The sequence below is a fragment of the Taurulus bubalis genome (genome assembly GCF_910589615.1).
Source record: "Taurulus bubalis genome assembly, chromosome: 15".
NCBI classification, from domain to species: Eukaryota; Metazoa; Chordata; class Actinopteri; order Perciformes; family Cottidae; genus Taurulus; species Taurulus bubalis.
In genome coordinates, this window is record NC_136603.1 from 6,675,780 (window position 1) to 6,703,286 (window position 27,507).

Here is a 27,507-nt window from a genome sequence, read left to right on the forward strand (position 1 = left end):
TCATGGGCAAACCCCAAAAAGGTGAGATTTAAGCATTATTTCAAGCATTTTTAAACAGCACATTATATTATATCGATCTATCGATCTATCTATATATATATTAAAAGCTATACATTGATGTGTTTGTGTATATTTTTCTCTCTCAGTTGTGTCTTTGGTCTTAATGTTCTCTCTTTTAACACTCTGATCTTCTCCCTCCCACTTTCAATCCGCTACGCATTTTTTCCTGAGCTAATGGTAGATTTAGTCGATTTGAATAGATGAGAATGGAAAAGATCACTGTAGCTCAAACATTTATGTTTTTCTTCTTTTCCATCTGCCTCTCTCTCCTCTTTATAGCTCTGGATGAAATACAAAGGATTTAATGAGGCTTTCTCTCCATCTCTCACACACACACACACACACACACACACACACACACACACACACACACACACACACACACACACACACACACACACCTCTATTTACAGCTCTGTCGTTTTAGGGCTCTTCTCTCACTCCAGAGTTTTATGGGGCTGTAATAAAACGGAAAGAAAAGACAAATGGTCAGTGAAGAACTGCTTCTGCAAGGGACATTTAGTAGTCACTTAGTCATTCAGCTGGTCAGTTAGCCAGTCAATAAGTCAACCATAGTCAAACAGCCAGTGGGAAGGTGAAGTTTAGGGAAGGTGCCATTTAAACAGTCTAGAAGTCTAGAAAAGATTAGAAAGTAACGTTAGATATGAAATACATGGGGAGAGAAAGAACAAGAGAAAATCACTTTTCAGTCAAGCTAAATGCTTCTATGAAAAATATGTTCTACCTTTAAGACCCCACTGAAGTTTTACCAACAGAAAACATACAGAACAATCTTTTCTCCTGCTGAAACAATGGCTGAACCCAACCCCTAATAAACACAGTTATTCTCTTGGCGCTGCCCCACTCCATCAAGACTAATGGGTTGTGACTCCTAACGACACACACACACACACACACACACACACACACACACACACACACACACACACACACACACACACACACACACACACACACAAAAAAGCGTACCATCGTTGTGAGAAAGTGCTAAACCACTGGGCTAATCTTTCCATCTCAACACTCTCTCTGACCTCTATTACCCTTATATTTGGGTGAGCACTGGTGTAGTTCATTCATCCCATTGATCCATCTTGCTATTTGTCCCAGTCTGGCTCACAATGGCAATGCTGGAAGCAGAACATCCCCATGGTTTCTTCACCAACAACTTCTCTGGGATCCTCCTAGGCATGCTGGGAGATGTAGTCCCTCCTCTGGGTTTATTCTCTGACACATTCTTCCCGTCAGTCTCCAAAATAAGGCTGAGCTTTGTTGAGCTTCTTGTGAATGGAGCAGAAACAAAAAACACAACAACCACAAGAAGAAACATGTAGTGCATATAAAACCTGAATGCAGGAGGTTGCTTGCAGAGGAAACTAACTTGATTGTGGAATATTGGCCCAGAACTAAATGTTTGTTTTGTTAATTGAGACCTTGGATTTGGGGTAAAGCTCTGTCTTCACAGTCCAATACAACACTCACACTTCACTTTTTTGACTTTCACTCGAGAATAAAAATCCCTAAATACTTGAATTCCAGATTATTTATATTGCACTCATTCGGATTTATAGAAACCCATTTCCACCAGTGAGATAGAAAGTCAAAATTATGTGATAGAAAGTCTAAATTATGTGATCGTACATGTGCATGTGCTTTAGTGGCACAAGCTTAAAAAAAAAAAAGAAGCAATCTCATTATTTGTGACTTTTTATCTCTGATGTTGTGTCTTTTACTGGCAGAAATGGGTTTCCACACAGACAATATCAGATTTTAGTTTAGTTTTAACTTATTTAATATACCATTACTGTGTGATTATGTATTTATTATCCTTGTTTATCTACACCGTTCTCTTGTTGGTTCATTTGCTCCACTATGCTGCTGTAATCCTGCAAAGTTCCCCACTGTGGGCCCAATAAAGGATTATCGTATCTTACCTTATCTTACCGAGCGGCGGCCATGACCGAGCCAGGTGGGCATAACTCCATTACATCTTTACATAGACAATAGTTCCACCCTCACCAGTTGTGGTTAATATCATTTTGAAAGCAGAAATAAAGAAACTTAAAAATCAACAGATTGCTTTCGCAATGTACTCCTTAATCGCGTTTTAAAGGATGCCATTAAGAAGAGTGGAGCTTATGTCTGAGAAGGTTATTGATCATTGTCTCTTTAAGGGTCGGGACACAATCCTGTAGAAACAACACTGACACCCATCAGAGCGAATTCATAGAATCTAAAATGTTGCTTTTTAAAAATGATGTTTTGTCAACACTGTTCATTAATTAGGTAAAACAATCAATTCAGCACACTTAATTGAGTTGAAATAAAATGCACTTTGCGTGATTGAATTGATTATAATGGAATTGAATTTAAATAGATTTAAATAAAGCAAATTGGGAGAGAGCGGGAAACGAGCCCCTCACAGGTGATGAAAAGCGAGTGTGTGCGCGTCACGTAATGCATTGTGAGGCTAATTTCAACCACGGCGCCCTGCAGAGACACAGAAGGCCTCATGCGGCATCATTTCCTCCAAATAATCCGAATAGAAAAGCAAAAAAATAAGAAAACAATGGCGAATCCCAGAAATCAATGGTGGACAAAATGTAAACAGATGGTGGATATGAACCAGAATAAGAGGAAGTTTGTCCTTAAATCGCTTCCTGCACGAGGCCATTGTTTCATTTCCATATCAAACGGCGGTGGAAGAAGGCTTTTTAAATGGCACTCTAATTGTTGCAATGGTCTGTTCTTCTGCACCTCTCCCTCCTCTCTCTCCGCTCCCTTTTACAACCTCGCTCTTCTCCTTTCACACTGTATGATAATGACCTGCTCACGTCTTCCTTTCTCTCTCTTGTTTCGTGAACACACGAGCACAGATTTGTGAGTGACAGTTTAATGAGAAGTGCTTTTCCATTATACAGTCAAAAGGAGAGAATGCATCAATTAACACCCTCTTACAAACAACACACACTTCTAGATGGGTTCGATTTTATGCGTTTGAATCAGACGTACAAACACACACACAGCAAATGCATTAAAGGAACCAATTCATGTTAGACATTCATATACTTTACGTTAAAGAATAAGTATTTTGCTCTTAAGCTCTTTCAAAAGTTAAAAGTCAGCCTGACTGTATAGACACATTCTGGTAAAGTGAAATATTGCTTCAGCGATTCTGACAGCGAAGCAAAGGAACCAACCGAGATATAACACATACTCAGAAGAAAAAATGCCAATTCATGACCTTTTAAGCTAAATATTTGGTGTTCTTCAATTCCAATCTTCACCTCTCTCTTCGTTTTTTAACCTGTTCTGCTTCCTTTGAGAATATCCAGAGGCATTGAAACAAACACGCATACTCCGTGTTCTTTGTGTTTATTTCTGGAACACGGCTCGGTACATTACCAGGCAACTACAGCGCCGCAGCAGCATATTACATGTGCTGTAGTTGTGTAGGGATGTATGTACGGGGGTGTGTGCATGCGTGTTTGTGTGTCAAGATTGTTGAGTTTCCAAAGAGATAAATACAGTGACGGCCTTTGCACTCCAAGTCAGTTTTTCTCGTGTGCGATTTTTAAATCCTTCATTTCGCAAAAAATCAGAAACCTGTCACCCTGAGTCTGATGCGTTTGAATAATTCTATACGAGACAAAACTGAATCAACGACGTCGATGCAACGGATAGCCCCAAACAGGTGTTAATAAATCTATCTTAGTCTTATTAGCAAGACGCTATCGTTTAGCTGCCAGGGCCACGATCACTAATCTGGTCTAATCTTTCCTACATCCTTTGTTTCGCGACCGTCCCCGATTCTAAGCCGTCCTGCAGTCACCTGCTCACTTTGTATGTAGCAAAGTGCTTTGTGCTGGGAGACGATGAACGAAATGAAGCAGCTTATCAGATGCCTTTTTTTGGATGATAACGTCTATATTTACGGTGGCTCACAGACAATTAAATCCGTTCCAAGAACTTTAATGAGGGTCAAAAGTTTCAGAGTCGGTGTGAGAAAGTGATTCACACAGCGTGAGGTCGTATTTATTTTTAAACATGTCACAATTTTGGACATAACATATTAACTTTGTGTGCAAAGGCCTTCAATAAGACTGTCAGAACGCTCACCAGAGATAGTCGGCCTATAACTTTGATGCGTCTCATACGGATCATATATGTCCTACTTTTGCACTCTAAAATGTTGATATGTAAGGATGCATGGTTCCGAGGAATGGCGGTATCATCCCTATGAAAACATTGAGCGCGGCCAAGTGGTTGAAACCTCCTCACTCTGAGGAAAAGATGACGTGCTACGGAGATGTAACTGACACATGGCAGACGTGCCAGACCGCCGGCCCACCAGGACGCCAGATAGGATGCAGCCGCAAAAGATTGAAGGTTCTTGGAAAAAGCAACAGGTTGTCAAGGTTGCATGTGCATGTTGCTCCCATGAATGAGTGCATGCGTGTGTGCACATGTGGTGCAAGACATGAGCAATAATAAGAGTCAGTTCAAGAGAGCACTCGACAGGGAAAAAAATAGTTTTTACGCAGTTAGTCAAAGTTAATTTCCTTCTTCCTCAGAGGATCTGTGTTCATGCTCGTCCACACGAGGTTATTGGACTCCACCGGTGGTTTATATCTCAATAAATGAATATAAACAAACACATGAGCAGCGGAGGTCTTTGCTCATGGACTCAATGTGCTATTTTTTTTTTGCTAAAAAGAGAGAGGAGAATGAGGAAGGGAAAAGAGAGAGTCTCTAATAGAAGAGATGGAAATACCGAAACATAAAGGCAGGAACAAATCACAGAAAAGGAGGATGAAATGAATCAAACAAAATAAACAAAGTGGGAAAGGAGAATCACTTTAAAATGCCCATAATGATATTTGCATGTCCATGAATGCATTCAAAATGTTATCACTTTCTTTTTACACATATTGTGAAGTCATTCATGATGTGACTGCAGACGACAAAATCCACAGTCCTCATTATGTGCAAAGGTTCAGCTGAAGCCAGTTTGAGTCTTGAAAAGTTTGTTTTATATTCTCAGTTCAGCAAGAAACTTGAACTTTGAAATGAAACTTTTGCACTAAAAACGCAGCAACTTTGGTGATTTGTTCAAACCATGCTAGCCATGACTCATGTTAATTCCTCGGCGGCTCCAAAGAGACCCACAGAAATGATTCAATAGAGAAGTCATGAGACAACGGACACGAAAGCCATGACAAACCTGTCAGTGTGGTCGACGCTAACTGTACTACTGAGGTCAGCTGTAATATGTGACTGGTTTCTGTTCACCAACACTCATTAGCAGATGGAGACTTTAACCATTTTGTACAACAACAAAAAAAAAAAAGATGTAAGAAATTGAAGTTGCTGTCTTCGCTTTGATATGTTTGTGTTGACCACAAACTTTTAATGACGACCTTAACTCCGAGCAGAACACTTTTAGTCTCTCTTTCTGCTTCATCCACATTATTGTGGCCTCAGTCTGGATTCCAAAAGCAGAAAATAAACTTTCCCCGCTATGTCTCTGCATCCTTACCTTCATTTGCAGTTCCTCTCATATCGTTCCATTACATGTTTATTTGACGTTTATTTCCCACGGTGAACCACCTGAACAATGTCGGAGGACGACTTGATCTCTTCGGCATCGTCCTCTTTGCTGTTGGCCAACAACCAGACTTGGAGTGTCCGCCTGTTACACCTCAGTTCAGTCCCGCTCTCTCCAACCACTGACATCGCGTTTTGGAGACATTTAGTTGGATCATTTACATATTTTTCTTTCCCTGCTGTCTCAAAACATGGTATGAAATAGTGATTTAATGACAGCTCATGCATATTACATGCTAACTAGCAGTCATCTCAAAGGTGCCGCACTGCGGTGAGAAAAATCCTTATTTCATGAGATAAAGAAATGAAATGAAAGAGGAAACAAGATGCAGCCACTCTGGAGACGCTGGCTTTGGAAAAGCTCAGTTTTTAAGGTGTGTAAGAAAAGCTGACTTTGTGAGGATGAAAAAACTCATTTGAATGTGGACGTACGCTCACAGATGGCTGCAGCGTAATGCCCTGACCAATTAAGAAGCACGAGCAGGCTAAAACAGTAGCTATTTATGTACGGAGAGTACTGCAGTTTAAACGCTCCACATCACCTCAAAAACACAACATGGTCTGCAGCAAAAAATACACCTGTTACTTCCCAGGAAGTTTAGGTTTAGTCAACAAAATCCATTCTCAGGGTTGAAGTAACTAACTAATTACTCATGTGACGAGCTAATTTGTCAACTTGTAGCACAATTTACCGTCAGTTTGTATATATGTATGGCACGTGTGTGTGTGTGTGTGTGTGTGTGTGTGTGTGTGTTTGAGGAACCGATTCTTCTGTTAGGGTTCTTTCATTGAGCCACTTCACAGAACAGCCGGTCCATGTTGGTGGATGGCGCGTGTAACTGAGAAGTGTGTGTGTGTGTGTGTGTGTGTGTGTGTGTGTGTGTGTGTGTGTGTGTGTGTGTGTGTGTGTGTGTGTGTGTGTGTGTGTGTGTGTGTGTGTGTGTGAATGTGTGAGTCGGGAGAGTGAGCGACTCTCAAAGACCACATTCAGACTTTGTGGCAGTTCAGTGTTCTCTCTTGTGTGTGTCTGTGTGTGTTTGTGTGTGTGTGTGTTTTTAGAGGAAGTGAGATAAGAGGCGTCACTAAAAGCTTCCTTACTCACATATTCTGTTGCTTGTTTATTAAACAGGGTCACTTTGTGTGTGTGTGTGTGTGTGTGTGTGTGTGTGTGTGTGTGTGTGTGTGTGTGTGTGTGTGTGTGTGTGTCTGAAACAGAGTGGGAGGACAGACAGAGAGCGAGGAGAGTGATGGAGAGGGAAGGTGGAGAAGTCACTCGGGTGTCAAAATGACTGAAGGGAAGAAGAGGCAGAGACGAGAGAGACGGAGAGAGCAGCGAATGAAAAGAGAGAAGAGCAAAGGTCAAGTATTTGAAAGAAGAAGGAAGTGCATGTGACAAAAAATCCCTGATCCCTCTCTTTATTTCCCAACTTCTTTAAGAAGCGGCTTGTTTTCTTTCCTCTGTGATGCTGACTGCTGGAACCGTCCCCACTCGTCCTCTGACACAACCTCTTTATTTGACTTGGAAAGAGACACACACACACACACACACACACACACACACACACTACAGTAACCAGTTGAAGGAGGCTTAGGGTGGAAGTAGCTTTATAGTGCAAACACACAGCCAAGATAAAACAATTATTTACTGTTGAGCTTTACTTTTGTGAATAACTGGACTGAGGAGGACAAGGAAGTGGGGCAAGGAAGACAGAGAAAGAAACTATAAAGAAATAAAGTATATAGTCCAGCCAATAATACCATCAGCCGTTTAAAACATTAAGCAATAACAGTTAATACTAGGTACTGTTTGTTCTGGCAGAAATGAACGACGGCTGAACTTTACAACTGCAGCTGCTGGTTAGACTTCTGAAATAGCTGATTTTTTAAATGTTTGGCTTCTTTCAAAGTGTGTTTACAGGCTTTGGCAGGAAACCAAACAGATAGGCAGCGGGTCAGTAAAAGAACACTTTTCATTCAACTACTATTTTCCTTCCAAGATACACACACACACACACACACACACACACACACACATTTAAGAGTACCGTTAAGTTGCTATTTTCCCGTGTTGTACCAATTGAAACACTGTAAACAGTGTGAGTGCTTCATGGTGTCTGTCAGTTCTGTCCAGCTGTCCGAAAGACTTTTATTGACTTCCATTTTATCACTGTTAAAGAAAGAAAGCCATGCACCTTGAATTGCTGGCTCCACTTACTGCTCTTGTGCCCATAAATAACCAAAAGGAATGTTGGACACAAGACATTTGCAGACCATGGAAAGTAGGGATAGAACATATTTTAAAAGGCAAGACTCACTGCCATTGTAATCCTTTGAAGAGTGTAATATTTTTAACACAGCAGACGCCAACATATCCTGAGAGTATAAGCCACAGAAGAACTAGCTCTCATGATAGGACATGTTTATCCGTGCGGAGGCTCGCAGTGTGTCCTGGTAGCTGGAAACATCTGCTCCTGGTCTTGAGCAAGGCACCGACCCCCTGACTGCATGTGGCACTGTGCTGCCGTGACCCATCGTTCTGGCAGCTCTCTACACGCCATGCATGTGCATGTGCATGTGCATGTGCATGCAAACCAGGAAACATTTCAAACGAAATGAATTCAATTCTGCATTTTGATCTAATTGATTACTGACTTTGAGCACAGGCAAATTACATAATCAAGCTATTGGCATATAATTCTTCAAAAGAACCACATGAAAAGCACAGGGGGAAAGAAAAATTGTTTCTTTTGATGAAAACAGAGCGGCCACGTTCCTGTTAACCAGACTCATTGTGGCTAAAATGCCAAAATCATTTAAAATCTAAATCACCATTAGGGTTTATCCAAAGTAAATGGATGTTTACTGTAAACTGGATCTCAGCGTAGAGCAGAAACAGCTGAGAGAGATTAACCAGAGTGGTTGGAGAAGAATGGCTCATTACTGTGCATGTGTGTGTGTGTTTGTTTGTGTGTGTGTTTGTGTGTGTGTGTGTGTGTGTGTGTGTGTGTGTGTGTGTTTATGATTATTATTCATGTGGAGTTGCTATGATACAACGAAGCCAGCTGGGGAGCAAGCGCTGCGCTCAACCTTTGTTGCCCTTCCTCATTTATTAAACACACACAGAAAGGCATGCAAGCAAGACCCCAAACACACAAACACACACACAAATCAGAGGAATCTGTAATCCACCCGAGCAACTGGCACACAACCCCTCGTACCCTCGCTCTTGTTAACATTCAGTTCTTAGCCGGCTCGGTGAGTGGCTTCCTCTCCGCCTACACACAGAAGGCTCAGAGCATCCAAAGCACCAACGTAAAGCAATGCCAGCTACTGAAACCAAACAGAAATGCTGATGTGACATAACTATTTGTACGATAACTAATCAGCACGTACACATACGCCGATCAACGGTTGGAAGGTGTCGCATTAAGTAGTCTCTTTATAATGACGATCAGAGGAGGTGATGATGCTTCATTTTTTATTTTCTGTGAGGACCAGAGATAAGAGGGATGCTGAGAAAATTAAAGTGACACAGAGGTTGTATTTTCAGTGCTTGTATACATGCATTTGGTTATCTGGAGTTCCTACCAATCCACAAACTGTGAAATGAGACAACCCAGTCAGTTCTTGTGATTTATGTCACATGCAGACGCATTAGAATATAACTCCACCCGTCTGAGTATCTCCACCCTCAGCTGGAGAACTACCTTTGCAGAGTTGCACCATTCATTTTTCTCACAAGTCAATAAGAGCAAACTGGCTTTTTTTTTAGGTGGTGTGGGGTAAATAGACAGGCACTAAAACGTGTGTTTCATACAGAGGGTGAATACAGGTACACTCAGACAGACAGTATGAGTAAAATATACTTTATCATTAAAGCTTGTAAGCATGTTCTAGCAGAAAGCAAAAATACAAATATGAACCTGAAAATCAGCGTGATGTGCCCCCTTTAATATCACACAAAACACTGGAGGGGAACACACACACTCCTGTGTGTGTCTTTGAAACTTAAACTTGCTGTACACTTTACCACTATGGAGTAAAAGGCTTTAATGCAGCAAGGACAGTAGAATCTTTGGACTGAAATGTGAGAATGCCCGATGACTTCACATGAAAAAACAACAAGAACAAGAGAGGAAGTCATCGTCCCTAAACGTTGCTTAACAGTGCCTTCTAAATCAACCCATATGAGCATTTCTTGGTCTGCCTCCATAGCCACAGTACCAATGAGTTTAGCTCCCAGGAGGTCGGAGACGGCCTGTGAACCAGAACCGTCCCCATGTGGCAGTCTCCAGTGTTGATGTCACAAACGTTGTACACACATCCATCTCAGGCTTTTTGGAGGGGTACACCAACGGCATACTCATTGTACCGTTGCTAATGAGCGAGGACAGTCATTACTCCAACCATCACCAGAAGCCACTTGTCAGGAAAATGTAAACATGGAAAGTTTAAGTGATTTAAGTGAGCGCAGCAAAATTGTTAGGAGAAGACATAATGGAAGTAAGGAGGTCAGTATTTCTGTATATCTCTATGTCTAAAGTGTGTTAGTCTGCCGAAAAATGTAGGTGTCTGTGGGGGAACAATATGTATGTGTGTGTGTGTGTCAATTAATGTGCGTCAATCAATCCTGTGCATGCAAGTATGTGTCCTTTTTGTGTGTATGTGTTACAGAAATGTGTCTTCATTAAATAGGCCATTTTACGAGCATACATATACATTTCACATGTACATTTCTTAGAAGTGTGTTTCTGAGAGGATGATCAGTCAGGGCGCCTCAGTATGAAGAAGGTAAGTGCAGCGCCACAGAATATGTAAACACAAAGCATTTAAAGTCACTTTGTGAAACTGTTTGTCCTGCTGTTATAACAATTTACACCAAGATTAAGATTAAAGTGGACGCCTTGAAAAGGACGAGCTTATAAATACTTTTTAAAAGAGTACATGACATTAACGACGTCAGAGGCTAAAATGCAAAATAAAATTACAGCCTTGAGGTTGTATGCCAGTCAAGTTGCAGTTTACATCCATGTCCCGCCAAAATATCATCAGCGGTCACAGTGACCTTTGACCTCCAAAATCTAATTAAATCAGCGTTCCTGAGATATTGCATTCACGAGAATGAACCGGACGGACAGAAGTACCGAAAAACACGATGACCGGCACGGAGGTATGAAAATAATAAGAATAACACGGACACACACATTCAGACATGGACACACACTGAGCTGAGCCAAAGCCAAACAATGGAGAGAGACAGGCGATGACGACCGTCTGGGCAGCAGAACAGGGTTCAGTTAAGAGCAACAGTCCATGACCTGTCTGGACAAACTTACACACACACACACACACACACACACACACACACACACACACACACACACACACACACACACACACACACCTATAAAACCCTGCAGTGACATGATAGTGCAGTCAACTAGGACCTCATTATCACCTGGCTCTGTAAAGTACCGTTGGCCATCCAGGAAAACACACACACACACACACACACACACACACACACCTGGTTCATGTGCTGGTATCGGTTAAGGGTCACCGGGCAGGATTTGAACCACATCTCCAGCGACCACAGGGGTGTGAGTGTGTGGGCCTATGTGCATATATTTGCAAGCGAGCCTGCATGTGTGTGTGTGTGTGTGTGTGTTTCTCAGAGGGCTAGCTTAACCTGCCCCTGCTATCGATACGCTCAGAGTGTCACACACGCCCGACTGACCAGCTACAGGAAAGAGGAAATGAGAGGATTTGGTGTGTGACATTTGCGTCTGCATTTAAGAGAGTGTACGCCTCTGTGTTTGTGTTGGAGTGTCGGACGAATTTCCTTGTCAGTCTGTGAGGTTGCACGGGTCAACGAGTTGGTCTGTGTATAGTGTGAGCGAGCAATCGAGCATTCACTCTTGTCTCTTTGCTTCACTGCGACTGTTTGTTTCAGACTGAGAAGGTTCAGTGTGTGTCAGCGCGGTAGCAAGTAACTCTAGGAGGTGAAATAAACGGAGAGGAAGTAGAGAGAGACGAGGGTGGATGAAAGGGAAGAAAGAGGGAGGGATGGCGGATGGAGTTAAATAGAGAAGTAGGAGGGATGAGTGTAAAGAAGGTAAACAAAATGTGGAGAATGAACAGATCATTTAAACTGAGGCTCTCAGTGGACTGCACCGTATCCCGAAACCTTCATCAACATTTAAAAGCATTCAAACGTTGAAGCCGTTGGGTCAACCCGTGTTGACATTGCACGTCACCACGAGACACAAAAACCTGTTTCATGAATATGTTTCAGATCAGCCGTGTATCACGCATTTGTGTTTGCAGAAACAAACAATGTCACGTGGATTGTGAAATGATTGTTTAGGCAACAAAACTATTTGGACAAGATTATAAACGTCAACGTGACAATGTAGCGTACCGCGACAACGCAACGTACCGCGACAACGTAACGCGACAACATAACGCGACAACGTAACGCGACAACGTAACGCGACAACGTAACGCGACAACGTAACGTACCGCGACAACGTACCGCGACAACGTAACGCGACAACATAACGCGACAACGTAACGCGACAACGTAACGCGACAACGTAACGCGACAACGTAACGCGACAACGTAACGCGACAACGTAACGCGACAACGTAATGCGACACAACATAACGCAACACAACAACGTAACGCAACAACGTAACGCAACAACGTAACGCAACAACGTAACGCAACAATGTAACGCAACACGTAACGCAACAATTTAATGCAACAACGTAATGCAACAATGTAACGCAACTACGTAACGGAAATACGTAACGCAACTACGTAGCGCAACTACGAAATGCAACAATGTAACGCAACAATGTAACGCAACAATGTAACGCAACAATGTAACGCAACAATGTAGCGCAACAATGTAACGCAACAACGTAACGCAACAGCGTAACGCAACACGTATCGCAACACCACAACAACGTAACGCAACTACGTAACACAACTACGTAACACAACTACGTAACACAACTACGTAACACAACTACGTAACGCAACAACGTAATGCAACTACGAAATGCAACTACGTAACGCAACTACGTAACGCAACTACGTAACGCAACTACGTAACGCAACTACGTAACGCAACACGTAACGCAACACGTAACGCAACACGTAACGCAACACCGTAACGCAACACGTAACGCAACACGTAACGCAACACGTAACGCAACACCGTAACGCAACACCGTAACGCAACTACGCAACGCAACATCGTAACGCAACATCGTAACGCAACATCGTAACGCAACATCGTAACGCAACACGTAACGCAACACGTAACGCAACACGTAACGCAACACCGTAACGCAACTACGTAACACAACACGTAACGCAACACCGTAACGCAACACCGTAACGCAACTACGTAACTCAACTACGTAACTCAACTACGTAACGCAACATCGTAACGCAACATCGTAACGCAACATCATAACGCAACACGTAACGCAACACGTAACGCAACACGTAACGCAACACCGTAACGCAACACCGTAACGCAACACCGTAACGCAACTACGTAACGCAACAACGGAACGTAACAAACGCAGCGTAATATTGTAACGACAATGTAATAATGTAACTAGCATAAATGTACAACAACCACCCTCTTGTTAGGTAACAAGCTCAAACTCAACATTAACTTTTGGAAGGGAAAGGGAAAGCGATGAGGGATGACGTGCAACAAAGGTTCCCGGCTGCACTGAAACCAGGGACGTTGTGATGATCGTCGCCTTAAACCCTGGGCCACCTGGGCTTCCATCACGATGAGAAATAATAACTCAGGACTGAAATTGGATTGGAAGTAATTGGAATGAGATTTGGATGGGAAGTGATCATTTCAGATGTGAGGGAATAAAATCGGACAAAACAGGGGGAAAAAATCCCTCCTCCATCCCCTTCCAATAACAATCACGTTTTTCATCGTTGCAATTGAACACGGGCACGATAAAATATTTGTGCCTGCAAAAAACATTTTATTAGTTCATAAGTGGCCAATTAACAATTCTGATACAATTTTCCACGTGGCAACCTTCTAAAAAGGGTCTTTGTCATAGGAATTTGTGCTGTTCCCTCACTTTTAAATTTGACACATTTATGATACAGATGTAAGCCTCCAAAGTGTGATTTGTTGTCCAAAAAGGCAAATACTGCACACAGCAAACTTAAAAAAGAAAGCACCGCAGGTAATTTTTCAACACAACAAAAATATTAACATTTGTTGCATTTCACAAGGTATATTTGCTCAAACAAACAGAGATGTCTATGGGAAGAAGCACATGTTTTCCTCTTGTTTTCTGTGTCTGAAAGGGTTTTATAAAGGTTTGCCTCGTGGCTTATATCTTTAATTTATATAAGCAAAGGTCTAAAAGAAGCTACAAAATGCTTTCAGAAATGATTACATGAGAGGAACACACTGCGGATCATAAGAGCCTTCAGAAACAGTTTCTTCTTCTAAATAAGAGTGTTTAAATTATCAGAGAGGACGCTGCCAGAGAACATTCTTAAACCTGCTCTGTGGAGCTGTGAGTGGGTGCTTCTACAGCTATTTCAAGTCTTGTGTAACTTTGCTCTTTTGACATTTAACGGATACTTTGTGGAGGCGGGATCCAACCACACAGCCAAAATGTAAAGTTAGAGAAGTTGATTATTATAAAAAAAATGAAGATTGATGTACTGCCTCCCTCCCAATAGTTTGAGCCATTTACCATCTTCAGGGGAAGTTCACCGAAAGAAAAGCTGAGAATCAGTCCAGTTAGTGTGGTAATATTCAGATGTTTGTCCTCGGTGAGAGGGCAGGGAAGAGAGAAGACATCGCAAATTGAGATTGACTAAGAAAAGGTGAAAATTATAAAAGGACTGAAGGCAAGAGATGAAAAGGAGGAAAAGACGGAACTGAGAAACGCTGGAGAGAGTGAAGGGTTCTTTGATGAATTGGTTTTGAAAGAGAGCAGAGTGCTGGAGAGACCAGTGAAAACAAACTGGACTGAAGCATTTATTTACACTCTGCTTCTCAATTAAGTCCAATAGGCCACTTTAATGAGGCTGACATTTCAACAGTATAATGAGATAGCTGAGGGTCCTTCTGCAGGGTGTACGGAAACCACACGTGTGTGTGTGTTTGGATACGCACATGTGAAAACATACCCACAGTTTGTGTATGCCTACGACGTTTCCCTGCATGTCAGGTGGCGACATGCATACGTGTGTTTATCCATATCTTTGCCGTGCGATCTCGGCCCTCCATCCCTCGCCTCCTCTGTCTCCACTGCGTTTGTTTTAAACGGAAACAATCTGGAAAACCTCAGCGGCCGGCCGGCCGGGCCCGGGAATGTTTACCAGGCCGCATTGTAACCAGTGTTGGGGGCGGATTACAGTAACGATATTACTATTATAGGTAACGAAGTAAAGTAACGCATTACACTCAAAATATTGGTAACTACACTACTTTACTAGACCTTAAGCCATTTTTACCAGTCCGAAAAGTTCTCTTTTAGTGGCGCGCGAGTCACACGACACTTCCTGCATGAACAATAGCAACAAGCTGCTAGCTAGCGCTGCTGCTGCTACTGCCCGCGTCCCCTCTGCCCAAGTCGGGTGTCGAGCCTGGTCCCGCTACCTTCGGTGGTTTTCGGGGAGCTAGCGGAAGTTAACGGAGAGCTAGCGGAAGTTAGCGGGGAAGTGCTAGCAGGAGCCCCAGCGGGGAGCTAACGGGGACTCTGACCGAAGGTAGTAGCGGCTCGTAACCCGACGTTTACGGTAGATTGTTCATGCAGGAAGTGTCGCGTGACTCGCGCGATTATTATTATTGGAAATTATATTAATGAATAATAATAAATTATTATTGAAAATTGAAAATAAAGTGATGAAAGGGCCATGATGTTTGTCCATGTATCTTTGCAGTTCATTTGGACATTTGCTTAAAAAAATGGAAAGTAAAGTAACTAGTAGTGAAGTTACTTTTCAAATGCAGTAACTAGCAAAGTAATCTAGTTACAATTTTCAGAAGTAACTAGTAACGTGTAACTAGTTACTTTTTCTGAGTAACTACCCCAACACTGATCGCAACGCTACACCTTCAGGAGCGTGTGGGTGAGCGAGGGAGTGAAAGAGGCACAGAGAGAGAGAGAGGAAGAGGAGGAGGAAGGTGGAGTGTGAGAGAGATTGCCTTGATGGAGACAGAAGGATGGAAAGTGAAGGTTTCGGTTTCCCCCGTGTGTGCACGCTGAGAGGAATGCAGCCCTCCAGAGCCGAGGGAAACTCCCTCTGCGGTAATGTTTTAAGCAGCTAATAAACTCTCGCGGCTGAAGGGATGAAACTCTATCCACACCAGGTGAAAACCATTTCTCACGCTTTTGTGTGTTTAGATGTGAGTGAGCGCACAGATTCCTCATGTGTGTTTGTGCCTGCGTATGGATATATATACGCACAGATGTTCCGGTTATGTGTCTCCGCCGGTGTGGAGGATAAAAGACAGATTCTCTGGGGGATTTAAGTGAGCATGGAGGCTGCGTGTTTAACACAGAGCAGAACTCCTGCTGAAAAGGTCCGTTAAACGCACATCACCACACCGGCACCAAAATACAAGAGGCCATGAAAAATAAGCTGTCATAATTGGACACATGGCGCGGTTTCTCCTCAGCTTCCCGGGGCAGGCGGCGTGAAGAGATCAACACTTTCTATGACGACCACGTCTGTAATGCATTATCAACATAATGTGTTATAATCTGCTTTGAGCGCTGTATCATTATAGTTATAAACACTTAAAATATATTTAAAATGCTTCATGACATTAATCATTATCATGTTACTTCATAATTGTGGTCACTCACGGACATTTTTGCTTTTACAAGGATTAAAGCGTATTATAATTCCCATAATATATAATGAATTACAACTATGGGAATTATAAAATGCTATGATTCTTTCAAAAACAATAGTCGGTTAGTAACCAGACATTAATAAGTTGTATGATACTTGACCTTCTAATTCATTGTTAAATGCTTTACAATGTGTTTTGATTATTGTTATAAAGTCTTGTGGATTTATGACTATAATTATACAGTGCCATACAAGATTATTACACATTATAAGTATGTTTATAGTGCATGGGGGACTTTTGTAAGCAGAAGGAGAGAGGGCTAGTGGTCCTCTGGCAAAGGTTGTTGCCCTTAACAATAATAAGAAGTTCCTCTGGATCGTAATCTATAAGAGAATCAAGCTTCCTGCTTGAAACTGTGACCATGAAACAGAAATGTGATTATTTTTTCCTACTCCTAGCTCCAAAATCCATGGTTTCTGAGATGTAACAGACGTTCTAATTTGGAAATCATCCACAAGCAGGATTCAGTTCTTGTTGATCGAAGGGCCATCTTTGTCTGTAATTTGACATTCAAGGTTTGTTTTCTTCTTCCAATAAGTAATCACGTTTTTCTTAAAAACAGTTTGCTGTGTTTATTCCAGCAGTTGTGAATCTTTCCGTTACCACAAGCCGCAAACTGACTATGACTGCATGATTTGGCAAAAAAAAAGTATTTCAGCAGCTGCGGATTAAAACAATTATCTTTTTTTTCGTATTATTTTACCAGCACACAGAAGTACGAGAAAAAGCATTTAATGGCAACTGGACAACTTGTTGTTGAGGAACCCGTCAGGCTCGTCTATCTATGTTCCCCCCGTCTCCTTCCTTCTGGACTTCGCTCTGCATGTGTGTCAATGCATGTCTAATTGCTTGTGATGAGAAGCAAATGTGTATGCATAACCACAAATTTGCACTGCACACACACTTGTGCAAGTTCGTGTGTCCTGCAGAAGACGGATGACGCTCCATTCAGACCGCAGTGGAAACATTCATTGGTTCAGCCTCAACAGACATTTTGTACGAATCTCCCGCATGAATAAAGAGATTTTAGTAAAGCAACATTGGTCCGTCATCAAATACACATACATGCAGGAACTAACTTCATTTTTTAGTTAAAATTTTTCACATTATATCATATAATATTAAGGCTTCCCCTTGAGACTCCCCACTGTGTCTCTCACTATAATTTGCTCAACATTGCAACATTCATTCAACTGAATAAAGAACATTTGGTACGGAGCTAAAAATGAAACGACTATGAGAATAATGTCACACTTTGCTTGTTGCGCTTATTTGCATTTCAGAATCGTCTCACAAAGCAGAGCAGTGATGGACGCCACATTCGGGAAAATTAATTAAGTCCCTGTTGACTATAAAAAAAAATGTGCTCAGTATCATCGGTGCTCTTAAACGCTTGTTGGCAATAAAACACTCTGAAGTCTCTCATGACTGAGGAGTGTAAAACGTCTTTCCGTGGGGACGATCTTCTCCGTGTGTGTGTGTGTGTGTGTGTGTGTGTGTGTGAGAGATCACTGATGAATATTATTTAAAAAGCTCTCTGGAGCTCACTCCTCTCCAAATGCTTTTGGGCTCAGTGGATTAGTTCCATATCAGTTTCCATGAGAAAGAGTTGTGCCCGCTGCCAGCGGCCTTTCATCACAGCACACACCAAAACGTGGCCTGGCACAAGTGAAGAGGCTTTGTCGCCGGTTTTAGCCGAACTCACCAAAAACCCCCATGTCACATTGTCTGTTCAAACCAAAGCACACACTCGGAGCTTAAAGTTGAGCCACATTAAGATTGTCAACAAAAAAGAGATCCTAACCTCAAACACACTCTGATCGTTCCCCCTGCAACTTCATTGTTCTTTCTCCTCAAAGGCTTATTTCATCCCGTAACTTGTTGTTTGTCGTACTTACACGTCCCAACACAGCAACAGTTTCTAGCGAGCTCCCTCACTTGTTCATACAAATGGACGCACACACGGAAATAAAAGGAAATATGCACAAAATCTCTCTCATGCAACACCAAAGCCAGTAATCTGGCTTGGTACTGTGTTCTATACCCAGTAGTATTTTACCACTGCCGTCCTCTCTTACAATGAAAGAAAATAGGATTTCCAACATCCACATTTACACTGACTAATTTAAAATAAAGATGTTTTTTTTTCGCTACACTATGAACATTTGGTAAGTGCTCTTTTTATATATTTCTATTTAAACGTGATGGCAAAACAGCTCCAAAAGAAGAAAAGCCTTATTTTCCATGCCATGTTAATTCGTAAAGCAACAAAAAACAGCCTCTTCACAATTATTAACACACACAAATGACAAGAGGACCTTGTACGCTCTAATTTTCTTCTTAATTGAGCCAGCCGTGTTTATCTCTCTTCACATTCTGCCACGAAAACGTTGAAATTATAAGAGCTTCACCTTGTCCTATTTCTGAGTATCAATCCAACAGACAAAATTGTATTATTAACAAAGACAGACCAACAGCTGGACAAAAACCCCATCTTTCTGTGAGTGTTTAGAAATGGTACTATATAATCGTGATGTCATCGGTACCTCGACGGTCATTACCCACTGACACCAGATGTGAAACACTACTTTTCTTAAATCCACGATATGAAATGAAGGAACATTTAGGTTGGGGACATGATTCAGATTTCAGTTCCTTTCATCTAAACATTTTTTTTAATACATTTTGGTTCCATTATCCTTAAGTGTTGCTAACTTTTCTATTATCGTATAGCTCTTAGGATGATTTTAAGAATGTTGTGTAAAGTGTCTTTGAGTACTATGAAGTGCGCCATACAAATTAAATGCATTATTATTTATTAGTATTCACCGTACAAGCCTCCCATAATGAATGTGTTTGCATCCGTGCTTCTGAGAAGAAGTGGAGTCTGCCAAAAGGACAGCAGAGTGTTGTTGTGCTAAGCTAATGAAGACGAGGAGCATCTGAACCAACAGTAGCCCACGTCTCCTCACTGAGACGACTGTTTTAAAAGTTAGATCTGCATTTGGAGCAAAGTCAAGCTCCACTTGATTGATGCAGGTTCAATTTTGCACCAAAATCATGAAATACTGTTACTAATACACATACTCACGTGGAATAATCATTTTATGGCTTTTAGGAAAACGACAACAACCATTTACAGCCTATCAAAGACACACACACACACACACACACACACACACACACACACACACACACACACACACACACACACACACACACACACACACACACACGCAGTCTGGGAACGAACCAAATCGTCCGTGGAGAAAACAACAGCTAATCCTCATCCTGTCGCACTCGTTATCCTTTTTAACTCATTTATCCGTGTTTAGCTCTCCCTTTCATCCCTCGCTCACTCCCCAAACCCTCACCAGTCACGTGACCCTAATACACGCCGGATATAAGCGAGATCATCCAAGTATCTGCAAAAACCACGGGCTTCCACCTCAACTGTTGAAACTGTGTTTGTTTGACATTTTGAACATTGTTCCACACATTTTCACAGAGCAGACGGCGGCAGGGAGGCAGATTGAGAGAAGAAAGACGGTGACATTTGGAGGGTCCTGACCTGATAAACCCCTCTCCAGCTCTGCCTGTCTTCTCTCTGCCCTCGCTGCTCAATTCAAGCCTTCCAGAGGATAAAATGGGCTTTATTTGGAATCTGTCCTCCAGTTCTCCGAGCCAGCGCATGGCTCTCAGTCACAAGGAGATCAACTTATGGCACTGCCAGCCGACTCGTATCAAGTGAGTGAGACCGGAGCTGTGCCGGCCATCTGGAGCATCGGCAGCATTGGAGGGAGGGTACGCACGGCAGACTGTTTCAGAGAGTGTGTTGAACAAACGCTGAACTGTACTGCGAGGTGATTAACATAAAGATGGAGAACTCAGACTCCAGTTCCAGGACAGGTGATCCGAGTAGATTCAATCACCTGATGGAGCTTCGATTCACGAAGGCAATGTGCGTATAAAGGTCAGAGCTTGAGTTCAAATCCAGTGGAGCTCAACATATTAGTGCATGCATATGCACACAGTGTGTATTTGCAACATTGTATTTAAAAATGATCCAACTGCAACTTATAGTTTTTCTGTCTCTGCTCATATTTCCTTGAACATGGCATGTTAAACTAACTATAAAGGCTGTATCCAACAATGTGTTGAGTCAGTATCAAAACTTCTTCCAAGAGAAAGAAACTCTCCACAAACAGGTGATTCAAAAGCACACATCAGGTATCCGGAGTACAAATAAAACATGTTTAAAACATGTTCATCATTTCCACTGGAAGTGAAGATATTTGCATTTAATGAAGACTTTTTGCCAAGTTGGAAAGAAAAGACATGTATTAGAGCCGTGTGGGTTGTTAAAGGTAAACTCGTGAAACTAAACTGGAGAACTGAAATTCAGTGCCACTTAAAGAAGCAGAGATAACTCATAATTTCAGAATAGCACAAAGAAACACACAATAACACAAAGAAGCATAAACAAGGGTGCGATATTCTTTTCTCGCCACTTATCTTCATCTTTCATTCTCCTGTCATCTCTGAGCTCCCTCCTTTTCTTCTCCATCCTTGTACAGCTCAGCTGATAAAAGGCCTCTCTCTCTCCTTCAGCCCTCATTCCTCCCTCCTCTTTTCCTTTCCTAACGTCTCCCTTTGTGTCTCTTGAGTGCTTTGTTGTGAAATGTTTGGGCACAATCGTTCCTCCTACTTCACACATATTTATCAGTTCTTTTTTTCTTCCCCTCTCCAGTATCTTGTCTCGCAAACAAAACAAGGCACGGCTGTTTGTCTGTCAATCCCTCTCTAACTTATTTCCTCTGCACAGACATCAACTCAGTGGCTACGCGATCAATGTATTTAAAGGGATAGAGGGGTATTGTGTTCACTGCAAATCACTGCTCAGGATTAGAAACGAAAAAGGCGAACATTTGTGCATGCAAGTTTATACCCGCTCTCTCTTTCACTGTCCCGCCTCTTGCTTCTTTCCCTCGAGCGACTTCAACACAAATCCTCAACTACGGAGTCCATTAGCTCGGACAGGGATTGTGTAAAGAGGGAGATGTATTTTGGGAAGATTATAATTGCTTATGTCATGCTGGTCCCATCCCTGTGACTGACTGTAACTGACTGTTGGATTAGCGTGTGTATGTGTGTGTGTGTGTGTGTGTGTGTGTACTGTAGAAAGCTCCCTATGGCTATATGAATGATGTGTGTCCGTGTGTGTGTGAAAGAAAGACAGACGCAGTGGTGACAGGAGAGATTATTTCTATTTTTATGTTTAATTTAAACGTAACCTAGTTTGTTTAAATGGGTCACTCGTGTCCTGATTGAGTCTTGTTGTGGTCTGTACACAGAAGAGACTAAAACTACGATCCAGGTATGAAGGGAAGAATTAAATACTTTAACTCCAAGTGGAACCTTTGGAGACTTTTTGGAGTACTACTACTGTTTATATGAAAATAATGAGTATTAAAGTATGTTGTGGCTCTAGAGGAAGCTTTGTGAGATCTCGGTTGGAGCTAAAAACATAAATAAAATACAAAATAGTCTGCTTCTCCGGCCTCTAGAGGCCAGCAGCTCGAGGCAACAATAGCTGCTACTATCCATACCCAATGAGACCAAATCATGTTTTCAACATTTACTGAGGATATCAAGTGAGAAGTTGGGTGAACCCAAATCTCTGACCAAGCTGTTGGCGGCCGCATTGCATTGTGGGCCAAGGAACCACGTTTTGAAAAGTAAGATTGTATGGTATAAAATATGAAAAGGTATCTCAGGTTTATTTTAGTCCAACACTGTTACAGGAATGCAATGCTGAATCAGTGGAGTAAATCATTAAGTTTGTCGCTTTTCATTTTGATGCACCTCAGTTTTTGTCTGATATCCATTGTTATCTCTCTGTGACGCACTTTGGTGAATGCTTGTTGTTTTTCTATGTTCTCTATAAATACAGTGACTTGACTTGTCATTCACAGAACTTCATTAGCGAGGTTGGTCATTTCTGTATAATTAGCTTTTTTTTGGGGCTTATTCTGTTGTAATTATTCCAGAAAACTAAACATTATGAAGAAAACATATCGATAAGACAATGCCAGTGCTGTCACAGCGGCTGACTGACCGCCTTATAACTCCACAACCGTTTTCTTTCTCTAATTGAAATTTCATGTTAGCTTGTGCGCTGAATTTGTTTCTTGACCGCAGAGTCAATGAAATCCTTTCAGTGACATATTAGCATTAATGGAGAATTAAGCCGTTTTATAATTTCTTTAAATTCTTACAGCAGCAAAAAAAAAAACACATTTTCTGTTGAAACTTCGTCATAAGACAATGTTAGAAAAACTTTAGAAGGACGCATTAGTGAAGCAAAGAGAAACAATAAAGGGCAAATGGAAACGTAGATACAAAGCGACAAGAGAATCATATAAATGTCAAGACGAGTAAAGTGTGTTTGGTGGTTTGTAACTTTGCTGTGAAGGAAAGGAAGCAGGCAGTGAGGTGAATAAAGCAACTTCATTTCACTCTCAGAGGGAAAGCATCTTGTCTCACGCCATGCATTCTCTCTCTGATGGCTGCCGTTCCTCCTTTCATCAGCTCCTCCTGATAAACTAAAGAGAGTAAGCACAGCGGTTGGATGGTGTGTGTATTAATATATGTGCACATCTGAAACTAAAGTTGACGCTCAAAGCTCCACAAAGGAGTTGAACCCTTTTGATAAAAAACACAATACAGACAAACTGTGGGCCGCTGATGCCGCTGGAGGCTACATGCAGGATGTTTCCGGGTCATTCTTTTGGTTTTGGTTTCAAGCGGCCGATAAAAGAACACATACCTTGTAAAGTAGACAAATTATTGTTTAAGAGGTATTGTTTTTGCATGACACAAACATCAAATTTGTGCCATACTTCTATTTTCCAACCTACTGTGGCTTTTGTTGACACTGTACGGAGGTTTTCGTCACATGGAAGTGGGCGTGGTTTCATCTCTCAGCCATTTGCCCCATCATGCAGCGAGGGTACTGAGGCTCAGACCTGGGGATGAAGTCACAACTTCAATTATATTTTAGTAAGTAAACTGAATTTCTGAGGATGTAAAAAGTTGTGCGAAAGAATCAGTGTTCTGCTGACTTGTGTTTGGTTACACAAACCTAGTTGCTATAGGAACATTACAAAGGGAAGGTACACATAAGTTCAAGGTGGAGATGAAGAAACTTTAAGTGCTGTGGTTTTCTTTGCGTCCTGCAGTGTTGTTTCTGTGTTTGTGTGATCACTAAGGAGGCCACATGAAGCCGTGCCCTTCCCGGTTCAGAATCACGGCCCATTCGGCTGCCTTACATGGAGATAGAAACAACTTTACGAGTCTTTGTCTCTAAGTACTCTGAAGTATCCCATGTGTTTGCTTTGTGCTCACAGTAGTCTGGGGATTTGTGGCCAAATGTTCATACCTGAATTCTGCTTGTGTATAACTCCCGGCTGCTCTCTTCAGTCCTGGAAGCCCCAGGTTGAAATTGCACCACGAGACAATGCTGGAAAGAAGCCGAAAACACAGCAGCAAACACACGAAGGCTTTAGAGAAATAAATCCCACCCAGTGTGGCTCAGTGCTGTGGGTTTAGCCTGGCACCCAGAGGAGCCACCCTCACCTCTTCAGAGGCCTGCAGGAGCCAGCAGGAGAGAGATCCTTGGTGCAGTATGTGTGCTAGAACGATGCCTCAAGTTTACCACTGGGTTGAAGTATGTAGGTGTGTGTGTGTGTGTGTGTGTGTGTGTGTGTGTGTGTGTGTGGGGGATGGGAAAAGGGGAAACAGCTGCCAGTGGAGTTTACCACAAGTCATTACTGTCCACAGGGGAAAGAGGAAATGTAACTTTTTACACACAAAGACTTTGTAGGACACATTCAGTATTCGTAGTACACTGTCCATGACCCTGCCAGGATGTGAATCTTGGGACTGACACACACACACACACACACACACACACACACACACACAAAACAGAATTTGCCATAATCAACACTTCCACGTATCTCTCTCTCTCTGCTTTTTGGAAGTGGTCAGCAGCTTGTTCACACATTGAGGTGAAGTTGTATCTGCATTTCAAAGGAGCATTTTACTCAAGAACAGTGGTTCCCAACATGGCTGTCACAAAGGGTTCAAAACACATTTCTGCTCAACAAAATTGTTTTATTAAACGTGTCTGTTCAGGGATCGAAAAACGATTTAGCTTTAATATTTTTAAGTCTTTGGTTGAACTGGTCACAACCTGTTAGAAAGTGGTTCCTCAGTAGATTCTCTATAGCTTTGTTTCAAAGAGTTGCTGGTTGGTAACCGCTGCACTTGAACGTGGCATGAATGCGACAATTTTCCAGTCTTTTCTGAATATAAATTAAATCAATTCTACAAAAAAAAAGTCATGCACTGACCTGTCTTTGAACTGCATCTTTGTCCAAGAAACTTCAGGAACTCATGAACCTTGAAAACAACCCCACCCAAAACACAGCGCACAACAATGTGCTGAACAGGAAGATCAAATCTGTTGACGAAATGTAAAACAGGCATTTGGCCTTGTGCATCACTTCCGCACGTCAATGCTGATTCATGCAATATTGATGTCGTTGGTGATTTGAATCCACCGACGCTCCAATAAGCACACCGTGGTACATTTGCATTAACACGTTTTTAAAATGGATAGCAACGCTGCCGATTGTGATCTGCGCTTGTCACACTTGAATCATTAGTCCACCATCACAGAGAAAACAAGATCGTAAGTTGACAATAATTAATGAGGATTTCGGGAGGTCTGGCAGTTCCAAGGACGGCCTTCAAGCACAGTGTAACGAAAAACAATCAGAAGTCAAGGGAACAAAAAGCAGGCTGCCAGGCTGCCAATAATAGCTACAACTGAACAATACCTTGCCAAGCAGAGACACACACACACACACACACACACACACACACACACATACGTGCTCGCAAACTGGCAGGCATTCATAATAGGAAATCCTAATTACAATGTATTCCAATGATTATTAAAGCTAATAATAATAACTGATAATAATTACAGCGTGCCAAACCTGCCCTGTGAGGGAGGCTGGAGCAATTACACAGCCAGTCAGTCAGTGACTACTTCATACAGTCAGTCAGCGAGTCTAAAATACAGCATCAGTCAAAGACATTACCAGCACGAGGCCACTCTGTCAGGAAACCCCTGAAGTTACTGTGGGGTTAGTCATAATCTGGACAGATTAAACGTCAATTAAAGATGCATTAAGTGATTGAGAGCATGAGAAGACAGATGTCTCCCAGAAACAAAGCCCTGATATATGATCAGCTTCTAGGGCTCCTGAAAGATGGGGTATGTGACACAAAAATACATCGAAGAAATGTGGACAAAGTTACCGTGACGTCACCATTGGTCTGTGGGCTCCGGGTTTGATAGTAGTAGTCGCCATCTTGGATTTTTGGAACCAGAATTGACCATATTTGGACGGAAGGGCGGAGGGGAATAACAAATGCTAAGTTAGCAACTAACACTAGCGTTAGCTAGCTAGCTTGGTTATGAAGGAGCATTTGTAATTCAAGCTAACTGTGATATTAAATGGGATGTTTTTTCCCGGCTAATGAAAACCAGACTGGTTTGTACTGTTGTTTCTACTTAGCGGAAAAAAATGAACAGCCAACTACTTTGAGTGTCTTTCAGTTCTCTGAATACTGAAAAAACGCTGCGATAGCGACGCTGAAAAGTGTCCACTCCCTTAATTATGCCTAACTTTAGCCTTAATATAATTTAAACAAGTGCGTTGTATGAAATTCAACCCACTTACATAATTGGGAAATTAACTATAGAGAGCAAAACCGTTTTTGGCAGGTTAACGTGTTTATTCCCGCTGGAAAATGGAGCATTTTAACATGGGGGTCTAAGTGGATTGACTCCTTTTTCAAACTGCAGTTTTTTGGCAAGTTCTGCGGTGATTTCATTTTTCAGCCTTGGAGGTTGCTGCTTGGTCTGAGGTTTAGAAAAATAAGAACTCATCCATACTGCAAGGTGAAACAAAACAATACATTAAGCTTCAAGCTTCTCAAAGAAGTACGTAAAGTCTAGCTGAGAATAGCTACGGAGCCTTTACCACTCAGGTAAACAGTCAGTCGCTCCACAGTCTTTTAATTTGCTCCATTTCAGAGACATGTTTGATTCACACAGAGAGAAGAGTCCAGAAGCACTCTGCAATTAATCTTTGTAACTACTTTGTAGCTCTCACATGCATTAACACAAACAGCAGGACTTAAATAGCCATTGCAATCAGAATATTGAATGTTGAAAATACACAAGCACACACACACTTTGTACATCCATACTGAGCACTTTGCACAAAATGAACCTTGGCAGGAACTCAGGAGAATTTAATTGCTTCCTCTCCTTCTCCCCATTGGCCGAGAGGTCTGGGATATGCTAATTAAGGCTCGACTGATAAAACATTCCCTCGGCCTCTGTGTCTCATTACGACTAACTTCTCTGATTGCAGCCTCATCCTGCACCCACAGTGTCTGACAAATAGGAAAGCACCTTAAGCCACGAGCTGTGACTAAATGCTTATTAATCGGAGGGATATGACCTGGCAATGAGATGGCACTACGACGGAGACACTAAAAAAACTTTGTGCCGCAATCAGTGTACCTTATCTTCTTTTTCTAATTGATAATTAGTCTTGCATTAATTTAGGGGCCAACATCTATCTCTTATCACAAAGGTACAATTTATCAGCAGCTTAAATGATGGACTAAATTGGGTTGGCAATGTTAATGATTCACCTTGCAGGGAACGAGGGACATGAGGGAAATAATTTCTCCTGACTCATATTTAATTAACCTTAGGAGATGTGCTGGGCATGCATTG